The sequence below is a fragment of the Rhododendron vialii genome, chromosome 4a, assembly GCF_030253575.1.
Source record: "Rhododendron vialii isolate Sample 1 chromosome 4a, ASM3025357v1".
NCBI classification, from domain to species: domain Eukaryota; kingdom Viridiplantae; phylum Streptophyta; class Magnoliopsida; order Ericales; family Ericaceae; genus Rhododendron; species Rhododendron vialii.
Window position 1 is genome coordinate 30912433 of NC_080560.1, and position 10068 is coordinate 30922500.

Genomic DNA, 10068 nt, shown 5'->3' on the forward strand with positions numbered 1-10068 from the left:
ACAAGCTTTTCTAAAGGCAGATATCTCGTCTCTGCATCCAACAATGTCTTGCTAACATAATAAATGGGGATTTGCTCGATCCCCAAATCCCTCAACATGACTGCACTCACTGCGTGCTCGGAAACAGCTAAGTACAGAATTAAAGACTCACCTGGAAGTGGAGTTGACAACAGTGGGGGCTCAGCCAGGTACTTCTTCAGGTCCTGGAAAGCTTGCTCACATTCTGCTCCCCATTCAAATCCCTCCCTCTCTTTCAGTAGCTGAAAAAAGGGTTTGCATTTATCACTTGACCTGCTGATGAATCTGTTTAGTGCTGCTGCCATCCCAGTCAGCCTTTGGACTTCCTTGGTAGTTTTGGGACTCTGTAATCTCTGCAAAGCATCAATCTGATCGGGATTTGCCTCTATCCCTCTCAAAGTTACCAAATGGCCCAGGAATTTTCCTGAACCAACTCCAAACGCACACTTCGAGGCGTTGAGTTTTAATTTATATTTCCTCAGGATTTCAAACACTTCCTTCAGATCAGAAATATGCCCTCCCTTTTCTCGACTCTTTACCACCATATCATCTATGTAAACTTCCAAAGTCTTCCCGATGAGCTTCTTAAACATAATGGTTGCAAGTCTTTGGTATGTAGCCCCAGCATTCCTTAGTCCAAAGGGCATAACACTGTAACAGTATAACCCTCGTGGTGTGATGAACGAAGTCTTCTCTTGATCAGGTTCAAACATAGCAATCTGATGATATCCTCGATATGCATCGAGAAAACTCATTCGCTCGTAACCAGAGGTTGCATCAACCAATTGGTCATCCTAGGCAAAGGAAAATTGTCCTTAGGACATGCTTTGTTCAGGTCTGTGAAGTCCACACAGACACGCCACTTCCCATTCTTCTTCTTTACCACAACAGTGTTGGATAACCACTCTGGGTAATAGACCTCACGTATTGCCTTGGCCTTCAATAAACGATCGACCTCTTCGATCACAGCATCTACATGCTGTACGGCTACCCTTCGTTTCTTATGAATGATCGGCTTATGCAGAGGATCAATGTTTAAATGGTGACAGATCACATCTGCATCCACCCCAGGCATTTCCTCAGGTACCCATGCAAAAACATCAATATATTCTTTCAGAAATCTTATCGACTCAGCCTTTTCGTTTGCTGGTAATGATTCCCCAATCAAAAAATACCTTTCAGGATCAATTTCGTTGATCTGAATCTTCTCCAGGCCCTCAACCACTTTTTCAGCCGGGCTTCTTCCAACATCCTCGATGGTTGGTTGGTCTGGTACTTCTAATGTGTGAACATGGTGGACCTTCGGGGCTGTTTTAATGATGGAAATCAAGCATTGCTGTGCCACCTTCTGGTTTCCTTTAAGGATTTCAATCCCATTTGAACCTGGGAATTTTACCATCTGGTGATAAGTTGAGGAGACTGCTCTCATTTTGTGCAACCACGTCCTCCCTATAATCGCGTTGTAGGAAGATGGGACATCGACCACCAAAAAGTCCGTTCTCAACACTACTGATCCGGCCCGAACAGGTAACGTCACCTTTCCAAGGGGCCAGACTGCTCCTGCACCGAATCCAATAAGAGGCGTTGTGGACTGTTCTAAGTCTGATTGGGCTAGCCCCATCTTTTTGAATGCATCATAGTACAATACCTCTGTACAACTACCCGAGTCCACTAGAATTCTTTCGATGTCGTATTCCCCAACTCGTAGGGTTACGACCAATGCATCATTGTGGGGTATTTGGACCTCCCCCAAATCATCATCACTGAATGCCATGCTCTCTTTGCATACATCAGTTTCTCTCCCCCTCTTGTTTCCCAACCGCATCACATGCTGATCATGCTTAACTTGCCTTTGAAATAGCCTAACCTCACTTCTCGTGTAAGGTGTGGCCAATCCATGTATCATATGGATGACACCTTTGGGGTTTTGTTCGTAACCCACCTCCATAGCCTTCCCTCTCTCTTTAGGGTCCTCTTGGATAAATTCCTTGAGATAGCCCCGAGAGACCAAATCATCAAGGTGCCTCTTGAATATCTCACAATCCTCGGTCATATGGCCCCAATCTTTGTGATAACTGCAGTGCTGATTCGTAGCACGTTTTGCATCTTTGTCTCCGCCTAGACTTGGGGGCCATTTAAAATATGGCTGATTCTTTATTCGATAAAGAATCCTGTAAATTGGCTCCTTCCAAACCGTAGTGATAGAAAAGAAGGACTTGGGGTCAGGAGCTTGCTTGTCCTTGTATGGCTCTTTCTTAGCCTGCCCGTACTCCCTTCTGTCTTTATATGTCTTGGGCTCTGGCTTATCCATTTTCTTGGCAGGTGCCTTCGGCTGCTCGGCAACCGCCCTGCCATCCTCCCGGAGTATGTCATCCTCCATTCTGGCGTGTTGCTCTATCCGTTCCATCAATTTAGCCAAGGTGGCTACTGGATGTTTATTCAATGAACGGCGCAGCTCTCCCCGAACAGGCAAACCAGTTTTGAACGTAGCAATTGCGTACTCCTCACTGCAACTTTCAATCTCGTTGAAAGTTTCCCAGTACTTCTTTGCATAATCTCTAATTTGCTCGTTCTCCTCCTGCTTCATGGTGGAAAGACTCTCAAAAGTCTTTGGGGCCTTTCTGCTCGTTAAGAACCGAGCAATAAATTCCTCTGCTAGCTGCCTCCATCCTCGTATGGATCGTGGGGCCAACTTATGAAACCAGGATAAAGCTACCTTGCCAAGACTGGAGGGAAACATCTTGCACAAGATGGAATCATCCCCCTCATGCATAAACATGGCCTGTTGATAATGTTGTATGTGAGCTACGGGATCCGTATTTGTCTCGTAAAGTACGAATGCACCGTGCTTCACTCTGCTCGGCAACCTTGCTTCTTGTAGCCTCTTTGTAAAGGGGGAGGCTGCAATATTACTCAGGGCCTTGCGTGCTGCTTCTCGTGCAGTCACTGTCCCATCCTCTTGCTCCTTTGACTTGTGGGCCGAAGCCTTGACCCAATCAGCATCAGGCCTCTCGTACCTGTCTCGATGATGCTTTCTCGTATCCTCTTCCTCGGGGGTAGAACTTCGGTCTCTGCTCCTCCTTTTTCGTGAAGAAGTCCTTCTCTCTGGTGTTCGGCTTCTACTTTTTCTTCCCCTTTTTCGTGGAGAAGCCTCATGATGCCCTATAACAGGACTTCTGCTCCTGCTTCTGCTCCTTCTTCTTCGTGAAGGAGCTTTTCTGTATTGTACTACAGCATACCTACTGCCTCTAGAATTTCTTCGAGACAGTCCAGAATCCTCCGGATGCTCCCTAATTCTTTCCAATTCTCTGATCTCATGCTCTCGTTTTTTAATCAGACGAGCATACTCCTCGACTTCTTGCCTCTTCCTATCAAGAACGTCGTCGCTATGGTGCACACTCCTGGAGTGCGCGGCGATTCATCCCTTTGATGGGATTTACTCCTTCTCGTGGATCTTGAAGCCGTCTCTCCATCTCCTCTATTTTTGGAGTTATGATGCACGGTAAGGGGGCGGTCCTTACTCGTGTTCCTCCTGTGCCCACCCTAGGGCTTTCTCGGAGCCCCAGGTGGGGATTTGTCCCTCCCCTCATCTAACACATCTTTTGGTTCATGCGGTGTTGCTGGAGTTACTTCCACCATGGTCGTATTTCAAAAGGGAATTCTTTCGTTTCCCACAGACGGCGCCAATTGTAGGGGGATGAAAACAATTGATGCCTCGGATCAACTAGATTGCAACGGCTTATTCGTGCCTCTTCACCGGAACCCTAGGTCGACGTCTGAACCCTAATCTGCAAAATAGACAGGGGGTGAGTGCACCTTTGCCTCTCGTGGCAAAGGCCCTCCGATGCCTTTGTTAGTATCACGTACTAGCAATTAAACCCTAATTATCAGTAGGAAAGCACGAATGCAAAGTATTGCGTACCTTTTACCTCTAGGTTTACTTCATATTTATAGATTTATGGGTGCTTGCTGTCCAAGCATCCATGCTGCCATAGGATTCCTAACTCGTATAGGAAACCCAGGATATCAAGGAGTCTCGTTTCCTTTATCAGTTTATGGAAAAGAGTCCTTTTAGGATTCTTTTCCTTTAAGAGCCGAACATCCCATATTCGTTAGGTATCTTTCTCAGATCCTATATTCTTGGGATCTTTATCCCTTTATGGGACATGACTACTCTGGAATCTTCCAGAGTATTCCCTCTGCTCCTACTCTCGATTAGAGCTCCTTCCTTGTTCGGCTGTCTCATAGCCGAACAGACTACCTGGACCAGGGACTTCACATGTAACTTGGTTCAAATGTAAACAGAATATCTCCTATCTGCCGAACAGATAGTTTACTCCAGTGACTTGTCGTGTCATTGACCTTTATTCAGCCGAACAGATTGCATGGACCAAGGACTTCACATGTCTTTGTTCCATATCGCTGTTCTTAATACTGCCCGGCGATAAGTCCAGTCGTATTTACCACGTGTTCCCAAACATCACGTGTTCGGTAACTAAATGTATCTGCTCGGGAATACCTCCCTACATCAATAGTTCTGCTCCTAGAATTCTTTTTGTTAACATTTTTCCTTCTCAGATCACTTCAATATTCTCCTTTTTTACAGATGTTCATTTATGCTGCGTGCTAACAAAGCAGTTTCTATCAATGAGGCTAATTTTTGGGAGAAAAGCTATCTATTGAGACAAAAGTTGCTGGTACCATTACTAGCATATCTACGGATAACAAGAAGGAAATGGCAGGAAGAGAATCCATCTCTGAGTCTAGCACAATAGAAGGAAAACACCAGATCAATAGAGACATTCAAGTATATCCTTCTGGTGGTTCGGCAATCATAACAAAGACACCACCACAACCCCAAGATGGCAAAACAATGGCCATGGCACAAATCTACCCCTGCTGGTATGTGATGGGAATGTAATTGTAAGTTATATTCTGCATCATGATGCCCTTCTATGGTAATCCATATTTATTCACACTACAACAAAGAAGGCCTTTTATAGCATAACATGATAGCGTTCTTTCACAAATGCTATAATAGAGTTGCATATTGAGGTTAAGACAGCGTACACGGTACTGTAGGGAAGCGGAAGGTTTTCGATAGTGTTTCATTAACTCAACTACAGCGTGCACCTATGAAAGGTGGCAACCCCATTTGGGGATTTTGTGGGAAATCCCCTCTTGCTCTCTTCCGCGTTCAATTTCAAGCCCTAACTCACTCACTCACTCACTCACTCACTCACTCTCTCTCTCTCTCTCTCTCTCTCTCTCTCTCTCTTGATCCCATTGGCACCAAATGATTGCAACTAGGACTCAACCTATCATTAGTAGTCATGAACAGATCTCTGTCTCTGAAGCTTCTGATATTCTCAAAAAGATTCAATGAATTGCTCTGCGCTCTCGTTCACTTCAAACGGTTACTAGAATTAGAAAAGAACCTAGATAAGCACATGCAAGTGTTGCCCTTGTTAGAAGATCTTGGAAAAAGAGATGATCTAAACTTAAATCAGCAGGGCTGCACGGCTGTCATGAAAGTTTGCATAAGGCTTGGGCAATTTGAAATTGTGGAGAGCCTTTTCAATTGGTTCAAACAATCTGGGTAGGATCCAAGTGTAGTTATGTACACTACTCAAATTCATAGTCGTTTCTGTCAAAAGAAATATAGGGAGGCATTGCCGGTGGTCTGGGAAATGGGAAGGATGAATTGCCTGTTTGATTTCCCGCTTACCATGTGGTAATTAAGCTTTTTGTTGCTTTGAATGATCTCCCTAGGACTGTAAGATATTTTTCAAAACTTAAGGAGGCAGGTTTTTCTCCTACTTATGACATCTACCGGAACTTGTTCATCATATACATGGTTTCTGGGCGGGTAGCGAAATGTAAAGAGGTTTGCAAGGAGGTAGAGATGGCAGGTTTTGTGTTGGATAAACAAATGAAGTCCCAGTTGTTGCAACTTGAATCATTAACCAGGTAAGTTGTTCCAGATGTGTAAATTATGATAACATTTCGACGTTGGTGTTGGTTGCAGGGCAGCACCTTTGTTTTTATGTATCGAGTTTTTTTTCCCGTGGTAATTCATTCATTGAAAGCAAAACCAGATACAGGCAAACAAATATTATGTATTGAGTTGGTAATTCAATTATGTAAATATTCTGACAATGAGTTATCTCAAATGATTCCATGCTTATACTCATGGCCCTAAATGACACGGGTGTTATTTTTTTTGGCTGTACCATGACAATTTCTTGGCTACTCTAAGTATGAAACAAATAGAGGAGGTTTTTCTCTAATTTTTGTGATCACTGTGGACGGGTTATGCATCTGCATATCGAAACTGTACAACTTTAAGTTCATCAAATCTGATGCTAAGATACAAATTTTTGAGATGGACCTGTTACGAAAAAATAAAAATGCACGAATGAGAGATTTTGCTTGCTCACATGCTTGCATACAGATTAAACCACAAATATTCAACTGAAAATGATGGTAATCATGCTTTCATCTATTGATGTGCTTAAAACTTACTTGCTTCCTGGTCCAAATATCTTAAGAGTCATGGGTTCCCTTTCTTATTATTGTTTTAGTTGCTTTCTAAAACTGCAACCGGCGAGATCAATGAAAATCTTGACGTTTGGTGAACTTGGTGCAGCTAGTATGAACAAGGAGAGCACCGAGGTTAAGGCACTCAAAGAACAGGTGAATAAATCTCTCCTGAAATCAGTGTAACATTGCATGCCATGGGAATTTAGATGTCACCTGAACGCTCTTTGAAGTTGCTCTTTCCAGTCTATGGTCCTTGTTTGGTGAAAACATGATTAATGGAATGTCTTTTTGTTGTTGAAAATCTATTGCTAGAACTGTAGAACATGAAGATGAAGCTTGAAAATTTAAATTGAATTTGAGAATTTGATGTTAAATGCTATATGCTAAATGGTTTTGTTTGCTGGAATATAATGTTGTAGTTGCGGAAGCAGGGAAATTAGGTGCATAGAAGTTAGAACTGTTATTTCGGGAGTCTTAAGGTATGTTGGTTGCTGAAAGTGTTAGAAAGATCTTGGTTTGATTTCTAGAGCATGATATGGTATTTAAAGTCTTTTTATATGAATTATGGCAAGTGCTGGACTTGGATTCAAAGTTAAAAGAAGGGGCAAAAGTATATCTGTTGGGGAGGGGGTAAATATTAAAGTTGCCATGCAGACTATCAATTCTAAACTTGAGCTATTTCCATTTTATGGTATTGTCGAGTCTCCTATTCCTGTCAAATAATTATGTGAAGCTCTTCATTAGAAATCCACATCTATCCAAATGGATCCATATTGTGTGTTATTAGTTTCTTTTGCTTAGTATTGTTATATGTTTCTTTTTAACTCAGGACCTTGTTCTAATCTGACACCTAACCTCTCTTTTTTTTCCCTAAATGTAGGCAGCCAAATTTTTATCTTCTAGGCGAGGAGGAATTGGAAGAAGGTAATGTCTGCTTTTGTTTGCTTGGTGTGGATATCTATTATAGCTCTTACTGCAATTGTTTTTCTTCGGACTTCTACTACGTGCTGCATCTTTTCGAGGATGATTTTTGCTGTCACAACTTCTGATACAACTTCAACCTACGGGCATGTTTCTCATATTTTGGAGGGTTTCAAGTAGCCCATTTATATAGTTGGCTTTGGAAGCAGAAAGGGTATAAGCTCGGCAAAGAAATAAGCTTCAAGTAAAGAAAATCTGTGGAATGAGATGGTTGGTCTAGTGCATGATTACATTTTCAGGGACGCAGAATTACATAAGTTATTTTTCAATGAGTCCAATTAATCGGGCTCTTTTATGTGGTTTTTGTTCAGAAATTGTTTTCCAAGCTAATGTAATGAATCTTTATTCAATTGTTGAATTGTTTATTGTATATTGACATTTGGATATAATTGGTGTTGAATAGAATAAATCATTTTTGTTTCTTAAATGAAATTACCATGATCTTATTTGAAAATGCTACTATATTGGTATATATAAAAATTTTAAAAAAAAAGTAAAAATTGGCTAATATAGCGTTTTAAGAACGCTATAGAAACTTTACATTCTACAGCGTTTTCAAAAAGCTGTAAAAACTTTTCATTCAAAACGCTGTAGAAACTTTACATTCTATAGCGTTCTTAAAAAGCTGTCTAAAGTCTAAATTCTATAACATTTAAAAAACGTTGTCTTAAGTCTAAGACTTTGAATAACATCGGCTAATACAGCGTTTGGAAAAATGCTGTATATATCATTTAATAGCATTTTTCAAACGCCGTAAAATGCGATTTTTTTTGTAGTGCGTGTGTTGTGTCGAATTGTATTTGGGGTTGAATCAACTTGTACTTTAATCGTACCGTTGATTATGAAGTTATTATGTAACAGTTTCAAACTATGAAAACTGGTGGGGCCAATTGCAAATTTCGATCTTATGTATTTTGACTCATTAATTCTCATTAAAGAGTATGACTCATTTTATTTAGTGAAAATGCCTGGCCGGTCCTAAATTTACAATTTATGGCCGAGTGGATCATTCCCAATTTCCAATATCCGGATATATCTTCTCCAATCCGCGCGCGTCTCTTTCCCACTCTTTTCCTTGCCGCGCATTTATACTCTTTTTCTAATTTTTCGTTTCTCTCTCTTTAGTCTTTATGGTTCTGTGAAAGAAGTACGGCTTGGGAGCTTTCAATTTTCGTCACGTGTACATTCCTTTTTCCAACACTTTAAAGTGCAGTAGGTTTTCTCTCTCTAATCTCTTTCATCTCTCTCCCCCTCTCTCCCTATCTCATGCATTAATTCCCTCTCTTTCTCTCTCTCCCTCCTTTTATTTAAGGGTTAATTACTTGTTGCCCCCTTTATCTATACATATTTTTTACTTTACCCCCTTTTACTATAGAACGCTACAACCTACCCCCTTTATCTTCTAATTCCTAACACATAAGGCCTGCCGTTAGTTTTTTTTTTTGATCCACTCCTGCCGTTAGTCTGGGATCCAGAAAATCATCAAAGGGGCATGTGCATGTTACATGATCTGTAAAAAATAAAAAAAAATTAAGTGCTTTAATTTTCAATCTGTTTGAATCGGTGCTAAAATCTTATGTCTCTGATTATTTTATCCAAAAGAATCATAATTAATTTTTGGCTCTAGGGCTCTTGTTAGTTAGTATACTCCGTATCATAATATTTGTATCGGTTCAAACAGATTAAAATTGGAGCACTTAATTTTTTAACCATATTTTTTAATATACTCCGTATAAAGTACTTATGAAAAATTAAGTATTCCAATTTTCAATCCGTTTGAACCGGTACAAAGATCTTATTTTCATGATCATTTTATTCTAAAGAGTCATAGTTAATTTTTGACTCTAGAGCTCTCGTTAATTAGTCCTAAAAAAATAGTAGAACCAAATATCTTTTAGCACTAACTAACGAGAGCCCTAGAGCCAAAAATTAATTATGATCCTTTGGAATAAAATGATCAGAGAAATAAGATCTTCACACCGATTCAAACGGATTGAAAATTAGAGCACTTAATTTTTTTCTTTTTACAGATCATGTGACATGCACATGCCCCTTTGACTATTTTTTGGATTCCAGACTAACGGAAGGAGCGGATTAAAAAAAAAAGACTAACGGCAGGCCTTATGTGTTAGGAATTGGAAGATAAAGGGGGAAGGTTGTAGCGTTCTATAGTTGGAGGGGGTAAAGTGAAAAATGTGCATAGATAAAGGAGGCAACAAGTAATTAACCCTTTATTTAAAAAGTCTTAGGCCCCGTTCCAGAACATATTCTTAAAAAATAAATATTTATTTTATATTTTTAAACTAAAAAATAATATACATAAAAAATAAATTTTTAATTTTTTTTTACACCGTATTAAAGATCTCAATGAAATCTATCAAATAAGATCCATACTGATAGAAAAATTATTTGCGTAACCACATAATTTTTTAGCTTAAAATTGCCTTCTTAAAAAATAAATACTTATTCTCCTTTCTGGAACGGAGCCTTAATAATGTTAATAACTTTTTTTTTGTAAATATCCAC